The sequence below is a fragment of the Denticeps clupeoides genome, chromosome 10 (genome assembly GCF_900700375.1).
Source record: "Denticeps clupeoides chromosome 10, fDenClu1.1, whole genome shotgun sequence".
NCBI lineage: Eukaryota > Metazoa > Chordata > Actinopteri > Clupeiformes > Denticipitidae > Denticeps > Denticeps clupeoides.
The window spans coordinates 16,618,714-16,633,931 of record NC_041716.1 but is presented as its reverse complement, the minus strand read 5'-3'; the positions used below and the strand labels follow the sequence as shown (position 1 = coordinate 16,633,931).

The following is a 15,218-nucleotide window of genomic DNA, read 5'->3' as shown; positions in this document are numbered from 1 at the left end:
CACACAGACACACACACACAGACAAATTCAATTACGGTGACACACAAACACACATGGATGTTATTAAATTAGCAAAAATATAGATTTTTAATCTAACTACCTTTAAGTCTAGCTCTTCTCTTGTCCTAAACTTTTTTGCTTTCGCAAATTTGTGCTTCTCCTTAAATTGTCCCGTCTTTGATACGTGTTACGGTACGGTGCATTCAAACAACACACAGAAACACAAGTGCACAAACTCATGCAAGCCACTGACCACGCTGGACGTCCTGAGAGAATTTCTGAACTAATGATAAAGTCTGTAGGGACTGTGGAGCTAGTATGATGTCTGTAATGGACGTCCTTGTGTCTCCTTTATGCTTTTTTATGCTTCCCACTTTCTCACTCTTTTCCCCCCCATACAGACTTTCTGGAGGCCGTGTAGCCGTTCGCTGTGAATAAGTGAGGGAGAGCGCGAGGTGAAGAGGGGAAACATTCCTCGGGTGCGTAGGCTGAAGAAATGTGTTTTTGGCAGTTCACTTTAGTCTCCAAGAGGCATCTGGGCCAGAAAGATGTGTTATGGCCATGTGTGTGTGTGTGTGTGTGTGTGATGAGGACATGTTTCACAGCTCTATAATGTTCTCTAGTTGTGAGCTTCTACCCACAATTCTTAGGCCCGAAAAAGATGGGAGATTATCGCCCTAGTTAAACCGCAAAATAGCTTTACTCACCGTTCCTTCTGCAAGATGACACCGACACACACTGATATGGCTATCAAGACAACCAGCAGACCAGATCCAGTTCCTCACCACAGAATCGTTTCGGCATTTGCTACATGACACTAATTGTCTTCAGAGCTTTAAGTTACATCAAACCAACTGACTCTAATCCATGTTAGAGGATTAAGAAATCTGTATTACAGGATTTAAGCCTGAAGAGTCATTACGTACTTACACTTAAAATTCTGAACGGTGCTTATCACTCCGGCTCAATTCAATTCAACTAATATCGATAGTTTTTTTTTTGTTTGTTTTTTTCCCACATTGCATCTTTTTACAGAAGCACAAGAATACCTTAAAAGGAAGGTTGTGTGTTTAAATCCCAAACCACCAAGGTGCCACTGAGGTCCCCTTCATCAAGGTACCGTCCCCACACACTACTCCCCAGGCACCTTTCATGTCCGCCCCCTGCTTACTAAGGGTGATGGGTAAAAAGCGGAGGACACACTTCGTTGTAGGCTGCAGTGTTTCACAATGACAATCACTACTTTTCACTCTTTTTAAGTCTGAAGTTAAATCTGAAGTGATTTTGAGAGGCCACATGTTGATGATATGCTGGTGCTACTGTACATGACATGTACCATGAGTCCTGTTGTCTCAGCGCTCGCAGACAGAATTAAGCCTAAAATCAGGCAAAACTGCTAAATACTCACAAAACTACGTTCAGCAGTTTAATACTTATGACAACACATTTAGCGGTTTTGAATGAGAAATGTGTTGTGCTTATAGTTATTATACAAAAGTTAGATTTTGTGCTGAAAAATTAAGATCTGGTTTATCTCTGAAAAGTTTTCAATGACATGATTATGAAATAATGCAAATGGTATTGCTTTCTGTTTGGATATGAATAATTGTACATTAGCTCAAAATAATTTAGTTTAAACAATTTAATATATTTATTATTGTTAACATATGAATTAATTTATTTTAGGCATAATTTACATTTTAGAGGTCTTGCCTGACAAATATATTTAAACTTCTGATATTTGTTTGAGAACACATGGTTCTGAGAAAAAGCATTACGTCTTACGGATAAAAAATATTGAATATTTCCTTCAACCATCTTAATTTAATTTTCTTTGCAAGGTCACCTCTCAACTTCCACATTACTACTTGAGCACTGTATGGCTCTGAAAACACCTAAGCGTATTATGCCGATGACTGAAACGTAGCCTCGAAATGCTGAAATAGGGCCCTAAACATGTTGTGTCATCGTTCATCAGTCGCTGTAACTGGCCGAGAACTGATGCAGAAGTGATGACCCTGAAAACAACATTTCACTTCTCAGAGGAGAAACTGTACCAACCCTCCTAATTCATTCTGCTGTAGATTTTCAAACCCATCTAAATTTCAAGCATGATTATTAAACACAGTACTCTACTAATGTTTTAGGCAGATACTATATACTAAGAAGGCTTTGAAAAATGAAATTACATTTTTATGTGGTGTGACAAACTTTTTGAATGCAGGTTTTCTCCAAACATCTTGGAAAAGAAAACCACAGACCCATAGGCCTTGCATGCCTTGCTCTCTTTTTAACCTGCAGATACATCTTAATAGCATTGGCTGTATGTTTGGGATTGTTGTCCTGCTGCAGAATAAATATTGGACCATGTGCCTGCCTGATGAAATTGCATAATGGTTTCTGTCAGTATTAATGATGCCTGACCAAATTTCCAAATCCATCTTCAGAGATGCAACCACGAACTTGCAAGGAACCTCCACCATGCTTCATTGTCCATTGCTGATGACTCTAATTATTGTACCACTCTCCTACCCTTCAGAAAACCAGAGGGCCATTTTTTGTAACCTCAGTTCATATGTCCCATGGTTGCTTGGCTTTGGATTTCTGTCTACATTCCTTCTATGAAAACCCACTGGTTTCTGCCTGTTCTGAGTTGATGGCACTGCTGGATATCTTTTTTTATTAAGGTGAACAAGCTTGATGCATACACAATCCTCAACTTTAACCCGTTTCTTTGTGTTTCTTCGAAAGAGCTTGAAAAGTAAATCTTGAAACTCCAACCTTCTTAGAAATCTTTGCCTGGGAAAGATCTTGATGCAAAATGACCACCTTATGTCTTCTTCTTGTTTTCAGTTTTGAAAATGAAGTGATTGTCAAGGTGAAACACTGCATCACAGCACATGGTGACACAACAAAATGTGTCCTCTGCTTTTAACCATCACCCTTGGTGAGCAGTGGGCAGCCATGACAGGCACCCGGGGAGCAGTGTGTGGGGACGAGGCTTTGCTCAGTGGCACCTTGGCAGCTCGGGATTCGAACCGGCAACCTTCTGGGGGCCGCTTCCTTAAACGCTAGGCCACCACTGCCCCAGGTCGAGGTGTATGACCTGTATCATGAAACTGTCTTCACCTTGGTTTGTCTATTCCCCATCATGTTTTCAGCCTCCTACAAACTACAAATACTAAGTTAATGACTGTGTTTCATCTTATATGCGAAACTGATGATCATTAGGACCTGTTGATATAATTGATTGATCATACGCCTTAAAATAATCCTACAAAAAAAAAGTCTGCCACTGCAAAAGTGTGCCTGTAAGAATAGATGCTGGTGTAAGATCAAACCTTTTGATTGTTAATTTAAAAAATAAAAATTCAACAACTAGCATTTTGATATTTGAAAGCATTTTTAGTTTACATTTTTTTCACCTTTTCACTGATACAGCATTTTTCACTTTTTTTACTTTTTACTAGTTGACCATGATGGAATTTTTTTTTCTTGAAATGAGATACATAGTTTACCAGTTAACTGAAAAATGATTGACATTTTTTTGTCAACTGATGTTGAAATAAGCATATCTAGTTGGTGAGTACAAAATAATACTCTTCTTTAATATTCAATAATTGTTAATAATGCAATAACAGCATGGACCAAAACACACAAGAAAGTAGTCTGGTCTCGTTCCACATAAGTCCAATTCTCTTATTCTTCATCATAATTCAATTAAATTTGGATGCTGGAAGGTTTTTCCTGAGGTTAATTCTGTCTCAGACAATAAACCAAAAAATTGGTTACATTAAAAGGCAGAGGTGCAGCAATATATGGAATAAAATGTAATAAAATCATCCTCTTTTTTTTCTTCTGCCGCCTGCCGCCTTCCCTGACACTGTGCTTGACACCAAGCAGGGTGGCGGTGGAGCGGCGGTGCTGGGCCGCTATCTTTAGCCACATCCCCACGGATTTCAGGCTTAAACTCCATACTCATGACACATCACTATAGGGATTAACAGAGCATCGTCAGATAGGATCCTGACGTCAGCAGGCAGACGGATTCAGAGTGGGGTTCACACAATGATACTGTATAAGTCCACACACACACACACACACACATACACACACACATACACTGACATACTGGTATTAGCCACATTCTGACAGAGAAATACAGCAACCATGTGCGTGCACACACACACACACACACGCTTTCCAAGCTTTCTGTCATTTTTTTCCCTGTCTCTCACTTACACAAACACAGCAATAATAAAAGCCACACGCATTCACTCTTGCAAATAGTTGTACTGCACGTACAGAGTACAGTAACTCTTTTTTTTCAGGCAAACAGACACACACTCAGACTGTTTGCATGCACACACACATGTGCTCTGATGCGGGTAAAAGCCTGGGTAACACTTCCTCCACACACGCATATAGAGACACACACTTACATACCTATTAACAGTTGTATGATCAGGTTTAACTGTTGCTTTGGATCATAAAAATCCAAGAGTGAAATGTAATTTTAAAAAGTCAAGCGAAGTTAAAGTGAGGATTTGTCATTGTGACACTGAGCCACACGACGGAATGTGTCCTCGTCATTGCACCCATCCCGTGAAGGTGCAGTCATGATCATTGCCTGGGGAGCAGTGTATAGAACCTTGCTAAAGGGTACCTCTGTGGCACCTTGACGGTTGGTGGCTTCGAACCCATGACCTTGTCACGACTGCCTCCCAAAATAGTTTACCTCTACAAATTTTGCTCATGCCAAAATACATATACACAAACTGAAGTAAAAAAAATTTTTTTTTTTTATCAGCACTCATTCACAATTTTATGTTCACAGAGCATTTTCCTCATGGTTTTTGTAAAATATTTTTTTTTATTTCTAATTCATTTTATCTCAATCAGTTTTAATCCTCACACATTTATATCAATAATTAGTTGATTCACGATGCATTATTCTAAAAAAAAAAAAAAAGTTGCTTAAAAATAGATGATTTCCAGTTTATCCTGCACACGCTACAGGGCGACTGAAGCACCATTTAACCTCCTCTCTTCAGCTGTGGAGTCCAAATGAGCCTCTCCCCGCTACCGTCTGCTCTACAGCTGTTACGGATTTTCTAGAATCATCTGCCTTCCTGTCCATGCCAGAGTCACTTCCTGTAGCTGGAAAGCCGGCCACTAATGATCCACCTGTGAAAAACAACTTCAGCCGGGCGTGTGTGTGTGTGTGTGTGTGTTTCATTTATGTTATTTCGTTGGGGTCTCTGTGTGTGTGTGTGGACGTTACTGCATGCATGCCTATGTGTGTGTGTGCGTACATGTGTTTGTGTGTGTGTGTGTGTGTGTGTGTGTGCAACTGTGCGGTGCCAGTGGGTGTGTTGGGAGGAGGTTTCCCTGGCTGTTGGCATTGTTACAGGATCCCAGTGTTTATCTGGTCAGGCCCAGCAGCAGGAGGATCATCAGAGGATATCCAGCCTATCCTTCCTGTGTGTTTCACACTGTCACACAGGTCATCACAAACACACACACACACACACACACAGATACAAACAAGATGTGGATCTACATTTACATTACATTTACATTCATGGCATTTGGCAGACGCCCTCATCTAGGAAGATTTACAATGTGCTTTCATGTTGCCGTCAATGGTAATGGTAGGACCCCAACTCTGAATACAAATGATTTTATTCCCTTCGTTGTAGTTCTTCTTGCATAAAACAGACTATAAGAAAGCTACAAGTTAGTCTAAGTATCCTCTAAAGAGGAAGGTTCCGTCTGATATTGTAGAGAAGGAATCTACATGAGTGGGAAAGATTGCTGATGTGAGTCGAGAAGGACAGTTGGTTGTCTATAGTTAGTAAAAAAAAAAAAACGAACTACCTATGACCAACTAACTAGATACCCCTTGGCCCTCTTTGATGTTGAAGCCAGATTATGTCTAGAAAAATGTTTAGTATGGGAGGAACCTGAAGACAGCCTTCACACACACACACACACAAGTACGATTTAAATCCCCTCCTGTCAATATGTCACACACTCGAGTGAAGCACGGCATCCATCTGCTCTTTTTCTACTCCGTCTCTCAATGTTCTCTTTCTTGTAATGCATCTTAATCACAAAACTAATCTCAGTTGTGCTATCCGGACAAACCTGCAGATAGATTATTAGTGATATGTTCATGAATTCTTACTGTCTAAAATAGCGCCTCTACAAGATCCCTCTAAATCTCAGCGGATGTGGATAATGATGTCGGATGAATTCGAATTCGCGAGGTCTGTCTGTATCTCTGCAGCGGGCGTGGGGACGCGGCGAGTCGCGTTCCGGGCCCCGCTGCCCTCCGCAGGGAGCAGCAGAAGGACGTCCCTCCTCTCCCCTCTAATCAGGTGTTCGGGGCTCAGCTCTGGCAGCGCTCCAGCCCCCCGCCTCCCTCGCGGGCCCCCGTCCCGCCGCGGCGCAGCGTGGCGCGGATCCCGCCGAGCCGAGAGCCCCGCAAGAAAGTGGCTGACGGGAGTCGTGCCAGGCGACACTTCATTTCAATTTCAAATCCGCAGGCCTGACTTTGACCTCCCGACGCAAAACGGGTTACGCGGCACTGCTCCCTCTGTCTGCTCTCCCGGTTTCTCCGTTTCTCTCGCCATCGTCCTTTTTATATTACTTCCTGCACACCTCTGCCGAGTTCCGCGCCAGGAAATTGAATTAGCCTTGGCCGATGGCCTGTCTCTTGACCTTTGACCCGCGGACACCCAGCCGTGTGATAATGCGTCTCTCCTTGGTTTCTTTGCTTCTCATCAGTGCTAATTATATCTTCTCAGAAGGCGGACAGTCATCAGTAATAGTCGACGAGCCAGAACAAGCCTCGCCGTTCCAGCGCCGGTCGGAGGCGCCTCAGACCGGGGAAGCGGCTCGGAATGGGACCTCCTGCTCTGAAACCTCAGCTCAGAGGTTTTTTTTCTTGCACATCTGTCAGCAGCGCCGCTTTGACTCGTTCTTCCTGCCGTCAAACTGTCACAAGGGATTGTGCGGAAGGTAGCTCGAGGAACACTGAGGGAGTCGGCCTACCACCGCTGCTTGGTCTCCCGCCACCCACCTCCCGATACGCAAAAAGTCAAAGCAGTCGGACAAGAACAGGGCACAGCGGCGGACAGACGAGGACATTACTGTCACTTTCAGACTGTTCGGCGCGGCGGGATCAAACAGGGAGATCAAAGGAACGACGTGTTTACATCGAAAAAGTCACTTCGCTCCTCTCACAGGGTCATGGAATGGGGTGGAGGCGGGAGAGCTGGAGAGATGGAGGGGAGATAATCTGAGTGGTGAAGCTTGTGGGTTCCGAAAATGAAGAAGTTATGGCCAGATGTTTCCACGGGTGAGGGCACCTCTGTCCTCCACACCATCCTTCTTTCCACTTTGTTTTTCTGTGAAGAGGCACGAGTTTCCCATCAGTGCTAACACACTTACACGTCTTCATATGAGATGTTTGCAGATGGAGGATCATTCCCAAGATGCAATTCTGTCCTGCCCTCTTTCCTTCTGGATGGTGTTGTTTTACATTCACACACACTTCTCGTGACACCAAATAGCCTCACAAGCCCACCTCGGTTGTCTACGATGCTCCATTTTAGAACTGAGAGATGGCCACTTGAGTGGAGTCCCTTTGAACTGAAAAGCGAACGAGGTTCCATCATAAGTGGATTGCATCAGTGTGAGTTTTGTCATCTGTGTAGAGAGCTACCATTTTACTTGCCGTCTTGTTGTGTTCTCAGAACAAAACCATCAGATCAGTTGTTAAGAATGTTATTCTTATATTTACAGCATTTATCAGACACCCTTAACCAGAGCGACTTACAGTCAGTAGTTACAGGGACAGTCCCCCCCTGGAGACACTCAGGGTTACGTGTCTTGCTCAGGGACACAATGGTAGTAAGTGGGGTTTGAACCTGGTTTCTTCTTTCATAGTGTGTTACCCACTAGGCTACTACCATGCTTATGCAACATATTCTCATGCAACAAGGTCAATTCAATAGGTGGGCTTCAGACACATGGTTATGATGACGCGCGACTTCTAATGAAAGGGAAGGAGGTAAAAATGGAGAAATCGTCTATAGAGGAAGAAATATGGAGGAATAAGAGTTGTGAAGAGTCTGTATTGTGTGTATTTAGACAATAATTATTTTTTCAACGTGTACATTTCTAATGCCCAGGTCGTGTGTGCTGTGTAAAACGTACTAAATGTGATAACGGTGTGTATGTGAGCTGAATGCGTGTTTTATTCGGTCTCTTTGACCCGGTGTTCAGTGTCGCGCGAGCTCTCAGTGGGAACTCGTCACATCGCATACCGTTCTGTTATTTGTGGAAAAGAAAACCAAACCAGCCAACCTTGTAACAAATGCAATTTTGTGCTCATTTCTTGCCACGACAAAGAGGTGTTGCGAGGGGTAAACACTTTTCCTTTTCTTGGCTAGGACGATTAGAGCAGCCGTAAACTACACGAAACCTTCAGACGGCAGATCCTCACTGCTTCACTTTCTGCCCTCCAACTGAATTTCGCGCCTTGACTTGAAATAAACCTATTAACCTCTCACCATCCTGCCTATTTCATCTTACAGTGGCCACACGCACACACGCACACACACACACACACACACACACACACACAGCTTCCTGCAGAAGGACATTGTCTCTAAATGACTGAATGTCTAAAACGTTCCCTTTCTCTCTCGCTACTTATCTGATCTCCCTCACTTCATATTTCACTGTAACTTACGTCCTTTAACACACACACATGCGCACACACACACACACACACACACACGTGCAGTTTGATTTGGCAGGTTTGCAAGTGCACAGGGTCTTCCTCTCTTCTGGCCTCACCGAGTGAAGCTTCCTGGCTGAGGAGACAGCAGAGCCGCCCTGGCTGAACCTGAGAGTCTCAGATAGCCAGATAGGAAGAGTCTCTCTCTCTCTCTCTCTCTCTCTCTCTCTCACACTCTCACTCTCTCTCCCTTTCTCACCATCCTGGATATTTTATCTTACAGTGTCCACACACATTCCGGCCAACCTTCCAGAAAACTCCACCAGTCTGACTTGAAGGGAAATGTTGCATAACAATGGTAATAGCTGATCCATGAGGAAGGGGGGGTCACATGAGGCAAACTTGTGCCCACTGCATTCTGCTGGATTTTAAAATACACAAATAAATGTCTTTGGACAGTGTGTATATCAGTAGAAAGCCTTTATAACAGAAGGAATAATTGATTGAAATTATTATCTCTTGCAGGGCGGTGAGGCTGAACGCAGCAGAAAACACAGTAGGGCACAATTTTCGAACTGGGGACTTGTTCATTAGTGCAGAGAACGCGTATAATGTATTCTGGATAAACCCACAATGGATAACAGAGATGGAGAAGGACAAAGAGTAAAAGCGAAGCGAAGAACAGTAAGCTCAGATGCTGTTCCAGCCGCTGTGGTTGACCATGTGCTTGTCATGTGTCCATGGTTGAACAGAATTCCTGAGGGCATTACAGTGACAGTTGCTCCCATCTAGTCAGCTTCAACTCATCACATCACTCCAGATTCAGGACCTCTCTAATTGAACCATATATGATACAAGTTAACAGTCCTGATTTAAGGGAAGTAGAGAGTTCAGATCTTCAGAACAAGGTATACTTGTTCTGGCCCAGACGTGGCCGAAACAGAGCAATCAACACTGGAATCATCATCACTCTCCAGGACAAGGGCTCCCACTGGAGAAGAATCAAACAAATTAGCTTAAAAGGTCATTATTTCCCGCTGCCTGTCAGATGCCGGACTGAAACAAATGGCCTGAACTGGGAGAAAACAAATGAAGGCATGGCTTGATGGAAACCGCCACATACACACAATAAAAAGGAAACCAATCCAAATAGTCTAATCCCACCCTAATTTAGTCAAACGGTGGAACGCATGTTTCAGTTTCTTGCTTAAAGACAGCACAGATTAAGAGAGGAGGAAAATGACCGTGACAATAAGCATCCTTTTAAATGTGCCTTAACATACAGGTTCTGCTTCCCAGACGGACTCTGGGAATGCTTCTCTCTTGTAATATTATGTGTAAAAACATATTTTTTGATTTTGGTTATTTCATTCAATGGCAGTTTAATTCTATGTGCATATAATGTGAATGTGTTTGAAAAGTAGTAAATATGGTAAGATTTGCCAATTGACCATATTATATGTTGAATCTGAGGTAATAATTTAAGTTTCCGTTAGACTTCCGTTAGTTTCTTCCAAAGCTGAAAATGTTGTCAATTGGCTGCATAGAAATTCATACTTATTTGATTGATCTTTTGAATATAACTTCAAAGATCATGAAATAGTTACAAATAGGCTCCTTATATACAAAAGTTATATCTACCTTGCACATCCATACTCCTGATCTATTCAATTTCTCTCTCTCTCTCTCTCTTCTTGTTTCTGTTTCTTGGGCAGTAATTACCCCGTCTGTTCAGTAATGATATGTTCCCCCTCTCTTGCTCTCCATAAACTCACACAAAGCCTCACTCCTAACGCCACAATTACACACCTGCCCTCCGACACCACTGACATCACACGACTGTCCCAGCAACCCCAGAGCCTGTAACCATAACTCGCAATAAAAGCAGCGACACTAATATTGAGACGCACACACACACACACACACCTTGCCAGTATTTACAATTACTCGCACATATTTGCGGCACAAACCCCCCAACTGCCAGTGGAAGCTCTCAGGATAATATTTTCACACGTACTTCCATGTAAACAAAGTGTCCGGTGGGCCTGCAGACTGTGTCGCTCCATATCAGTCTGATCCTTCTACAAGAAGACAGACAGAAACCCACAGAAGCAAAGCAAACAAGGCTTTTTGAGTGAACACACAAACACGCACAAAAATGCCTCCATTGCCCTGTGGTGATTGGCATGCTGAGTGTGTGTGTGTGTGTGTGTGTGTGTGTGTGTGTGTGCGTGTGTGTGAGATTGCTATCTCTCATGGTTGTCTTGTGTGTCTAGACCAGGTGACTCCTGCTCGTGAAGGGCTGTGGGATGTGGTTTTAATTTCAGGTTCAGTCCAAACCACCACACGGTTTCATCACGAGAGCCCCGTCTGGAGACCGCCGATAGATAAAATAAACGAATAAAAATATAAATTGAATTTGTGGCGATGAGACACACACATACACCCTTGACTCACATGCAAACCTGGCTTTTGAGAAAACACCTGATTGGTTTGCTGTACTTACTGTAAGAAAAAAACGTCTCCAAACACTCAGCAGATAGCAGCCCATCTTCTCTCTGTTCTTCCATCAGTCTTTTCTTTCACTTTCTGGTTGTTTCTTTTTTCATATCAAAGTGAACTTTCTTACAGAATCGCACTTGGTTCCGAATATGTTTGAAATGCTTCAAACCTCCAGGATTGAACGTGTCTCTAGAAATGTTCCTAGAGAAGTATCTATCTTAAAAAAAAAAGATTTTCTTAAAAACATGACATTGTGGCTCCGACCCTTGTCTCCCCGGGCCACTCGTCCGGAGAGTGTTTGGGATGTCAGATTTGGTCCATATCTGTTGGATCCTGAGAGCAACACTAAATACACTTCGAAAAGTCTTTTTGCAATGAGGTATTCACTGAGCATTCACTCACACACTCTCACCTACAGGCGATTCTGAGTCAACAATTCACCTAACGGCAGGAGGAAACCGGAGAACCCAGAGGAAACCCTTGTTTCATTTCATTGTCTCATTATACATTGATTGCATGTATGCTGTGGATCTAAGAAATCGTTTTCACATTCAAAATCCTTATTTTTAGGAAATGTTGATCAAACCTGAACACTGAACGGATTCAAAAGCTCAGACAAACAGCGCTGGTAGCACCAGACACGCCGGGTGACGACACACCAGCCACAGTTGCTGGTTCTCATTCTGCCTCAATGCTCGATCAACCACAGACTTGTCCTGAGGGTCCAAGTCCATGCATGTGAAGAACGGTTTAGGTAAGGATGGTTCAAGTCAGGCCTCTGTCTACGAAGGACAACACTTCTCACAACAATAAAAGAACAAATGTGTTTGTGTGTGTGTGTGTGTGTGTGTGGCATCATGTCTGCTGTATCATCACTTATAAGGTGCACGGGGAGAAGCGGGGATTGTGTAACAGCAGGTAAACACTCACACATTTGGGTTAATGACTGCTCTGAGAGAGAGGAAGAGGATGAGAGGTTGTGATTACTGACGGAGAGAGGGGGAGCGAGAGAGAGAGAGAGAGAGAGAGAGAGAAGACGTGTAATTGTGTCTTAATTAAATCTAAACAGTACTGTTCAGGGCACAGAGTCGGGATGATCGCCTGCACGTCACGCTCATAATTACACACCAGATCTGCCCTCCTGCGTGTGTGTACATATGTGGGAGTGTGAGCATGTGGTCACTATTTCTAGGCGCAGAGGGAGTCCGTTGACTTTCTCCAACTGTTTTTGTGTGTGTGTGTGTTTCTGTGTGTGTATTGACCTGTGGTAGAACCTGTTAAAACACATTCTCATGCCCTGTTACAACTTTTCCACCCTTTCATGTTTCCTGTGGTGGATTTGATGGCCATTCATGCTTTCAACCCAACTCACCTTTTACTGTCATACATCCTCAAACAAAGCATGTGTCTGATCAAATTTTTGTTTCTTATTGTCCCATGAACCAAATGAACATCCGTCACCCCTAGGATATTAACGTTTAACTATGCAGTGCAGAAGAGAAGATATCCATACACCACCAAGCCTCATTACACTTACCACACCCGGCAGTAACTATGCAGTTGAGACATAAAACCATAGACATTTTGCTTAGACACCAGTTAGACACCACATTGTCCAATCCATTCATTTGAGGTGCGTGTGAGAAGAATAAATTGGCATTTCAGACTCAAATAAAAATGATTTGACTTTTAATTCTGTGGTGTGATGTTTTTAGAGGCCTTAATCAGAATTATATACTGATTTTAATACTTCATTGCAGAAGAACTTTAGGAAATGTTTACTAAACTGTACTACTTGTACTACTTTACAAAATGTAAAAATGTATGGTAGCATGATAATGATGATCATGTTATTATTATTATTAAACATTTAAAAAAAAAAAAAGCAAACTTGACATCATCAGGGGATGATCTTCCCATAATGTCCCTCTTTTTGAGGGAATTGAGTGTTTTTGACATAAAAATAAGTAAAGTCCACTGTTCTACTCTCTTTACTCCCCTGCCCATTCACATACGCCCCACCGTATGGGCGTGGCCTGCCGGTTTAATACCTTTGCTTTAATGAAATGTGGTAAACCCCCTGTTACTCATTTTCCAAGGCTTCACGTAGCGAAGTCAGTCAGGAGGTGTTTGTGTTTGACGCTCACAACTGCTAGACAGACACATTCCTCATGTCACCATAAAGCTTGGGTATGGTCTGTATTTGCGCTGTGCATCGTACAGCTTGTGTTCCGGAGCCCCGTCACTGGCTGGAAAGTGAGACAGTGCCGTTTGGTGATGGCAAGCAAGGCAGCTGACCATCCGTTACTGGACATTCCTTATTGGTTCCCATGCCCTAGATGATGTGCATGTGTGTGTGTGTGTGTGTGTGTGTGTGTGTGTGTGGCTTTGGGGTCACAGAAGGTTGGGTATCATTAGACGTGAGAGAGTAACAATTACCGCCACACAGCCGTCCCACAAGGCAGATATACCTAACCTCAGACTCTGGGTGGCTAGGAAAGCTCCGGGCCTGCAGCAGTTTGAAATCTTAATCAGGGAGTGCATTATGGGTAATTAGGGTTACGCGAGTGTTAAAGAACACACACGAGCGCCGCACAGACAGGCTAATGATGTGTTTGGTTTTGAGTCACACTTTTATTAAGGATGCAACCCTGTCAAGAGAGGAGGTGTTGAGAGAAAACGAAAGGGCTGAAAGTAAGAGCATAATGCCTGTCATGTCAATGCAACCACAAACAACTTTTATTTTGACTTTTTTTTCAGGGGCAGTGGATGAAATACAGCCACTCGCGGCAGCCGTGGAAGCACTTGTTGTTTCACCTGCTCGCTATTTTTGTCCTTTCTCCTCTTACTTTCCCTGCTCATTCTCCTCAACCCTTCAATGGACAGGTGAGACAAGTGCTCATCACCACGGGGCTGACCCGCGACCTCCGACCCCTGGCCTGTCAGCTGCCAAAGGCCCTGCTGGTGGGCTCAGCCCTGAACAGCTGCTTCTGTCTGAACCCTCATATATGGGCGTCAATGTGTCCAGTACCTTCAAATATTCATCATCTCTGTTGGACGTGTTTTGCACTTTCAGTGTATGTGGGTCTGTATGTGGGTCTGTGTGCAATTAATGTTTTTCATCAATTCCTGAAATTGCTTAAAATTGCTTTATGTATCCACACTCCCACTCTATCACATTAAAATGATCATTTACACCCCCCTCCATATTCTTGTAGTGCTGCCACTCCCACAAAATGCAACATGCTGATAATCCACATTACTGGCACAAGTACTGGCACAAATGGAATGAAACATTATTCTTATTTAATTTTAAACAGTATTCTTATTTAAACATTAGTCTTATTTAACACAAAGAAAACTATGGCCCTGCATCATAACGCAACCAATCCCACAGCTCCGCCCACAGGTTTGAAGCATTTGGCTACATGTCTGGGAAGGGTCGCGTGATGGCGCGTCTTCACTTACTTTCAATGTGAGCTCTGAGTGCGAAACCAACTGCTAGACTTGAGGTTGAGGTTTGCTAAAATCTGAATAAACAACCGATATCTTTCACTCAAAAAGCCACTTTTCACGGATATGCAGATGAATGGTCGACCGTCCCACCCGCCCTTCTCGGGGTTAAACCACGTGATGAAAAACAAGAGGCCTGTGTCAACAGGTTGTTGGAAATTGTGCACACGAACTGCTGCAAAAGGTGTTTAATTGCATGTTTTTCAACCCGTGAGCTGCCATTACCATCCACTTTCCAGTAATCCGCCAAAGTACCGAGAGTGGAAGGCGGTGGGCTGCCGAAAAAAAAAAAGTCCCAAAAATGTGAATCACACCGATTTTATTTATTTGTATTTGCCCTCGAAGTTTCACCTCATAAGTTACTTTTCCCCTTTATAATGGCTCTCTTTGTTCCGCCATTAGGAAGGCGCTCTGATAAAGCCGTCCTGCCGCCACTGGAGTGTCATGACGT

At 43.3% G+C, this 15,218-nt stretch overlaps 1 long non-coding RNA gene across 1 annotated transcript in view; it reads left to right on the top strand.

The window, feature by feature from the left end:
* Nucleotides 1-14,276, top strand: part of LOC114798664 (uncharacterized) — a 28,074-nt gene extending 13,798 nt beyond the window's left edge. The window contains exons 5-7 of the long non-coding RNA XR_003751086.1: nt 402-479; nt 11,825-12,008; nt 14,015-14,276. This is a non-coding gene — a long non-coding RNA (uncharacterized LOC114798664). The remainder of the gene's footprint in view (nt 1-401; nt 480-11,824; nt 12,009-14,014) is intronic.
* Nucleotides 14,277-15,218: the final 942 nt, after the last annotated feature.